Source organism: Lactuca saligna, chromosome 3 (assembly GCF_052625555.1).
Source record: "Lactuca saligna cultivar CGN05327 chromosome 3, ASM5262555v1, whole genome shotgun sequence".
NCBI classification, from domain to species: domain Eukaryota; kingdom Viridiplantae; phylum Streptophyta; class Magnoliopsida; order Asterales; family Asteraceae; genus Lactuca; species Lactuca saligna.
Window position 1 is genome coordinate 160744289 of NC_136419.1, and position 1584 is coordinate 160745872.

Here is a 1584-nt window from a genome sequence, read left to right on the forward strand (position 1 = left end):
AAGACCATTCTACAAACATACTTCTACACTATACTAGGACTGCATCATAGGGATGTAGGTCAAACTTTCGAGAACATACTCTTACTCTTTACATAAAGCAATCGAAGTACATCTAGAGTCAACCAGAATCGCTTAGAAAAATCTTTATCTTTCATGTTACAGAATCATGTCGTCATCCGGAAATGATCAGCCGAACAACAAAACCATTATCCTCCATATCAACGCCGCTTCATTACAAGCTGCAGTAGCAGTTGCGGTGATAACTTTCCTTACGCACATCAACTCAGGCAACACAAGCAAGACTGACAAAGGAGTCGAGATGTCGATGGTAGTACCAAACCGGGAAAGCAACAAATGGAAATAGTCATAGACTCGCGAAGCCGTAAGACCTAAAGGAAGAGACGATATCGTCAAGACCTAAAGGAGCGCAAGAGATCCCAAAGACTTGCCATGCCACAGCGACAAATGGCAACCCCTGCAGAACGCTTTCGGAAGCAATTTCCAAGGTGGTGTAATGAGGAAGGCACTCGTGTCCACATAACAATCACTAAACACCTCACTCCCGCCACCAAGGCTAGTACTAGCCAGTCATGCCACCAATGCGTGGAAATAGGGCACCTCAAGAAGGATTGCCCTATGACAAAGAACTCTGGCGCAGACGGTAGGATTCTCAGGATCAAAGTTGTAGGAGAATCTACTCCGAACCCACGTTAATGTAATTTAGGCGTTTCGTTGTAAAAGACTTATAAACCATCCAAAACTAGTGTAACCAAAGTCTTATCTTTTGCGGGATCCCATCGGTATAGGGATGCATGTGCTGCATATACTTGCCTTTTGTAGTATACCTTATTCGCAACAATAGTCTTGTAGTAGTCTAAAGTACTGTAACTCTGTTGATGGTTGCACGGTTGTGTTTTTTCTGTAAACGTCTTATATTCAAATCTAATGTCTTTAAGTTTCTTTATGATTCCAACATTATCTTACGACTTGATTCAATTTGATCCTCACAAAAACGGCTTCATACGTACATCCTTTTCTTCGAAATCGCCTTTCCAGCGAAGCCGTCATTCCAGAACACCGAAGTACCCATGTATAGAATACCTCATAGTTCTTTTCCTTTCCAAAGAAATCCCCGAAGTACCACTTGTACAGTACATCAAGTTCAAATCCAAAGGTCCATAAGGTTGATCTTCACTGATGAATGTATATATAGGGGTGATATATAATCAAGGTTCTACAAGTTTGGAATTGACAATTCCACTTTAAACTTCTTTTTCCTCGATGGGATTTGAGCTTAAAGAAGAATCATCTATTCGACTACCTTCTCAACCTTATTTATATATGACTTGTATACCCGAGATTGTGATCGTTGAACCATGTATGAATCCTAATATGAACTTCAGGATGAAGACTGCTCAAGACTACAAGTGATCATGCTTCCGTAGGAATAAACTTAGAAATACCTATCCTTTTTCCTAGTTCATGAGTAGTCATACTTTCTTTTAGATCTTACCGACAGCTAATCCACCCCAAGGTTTTGACATCATAATTGGTAGGAACTGATTTAGTCTACATCGAGCCAAC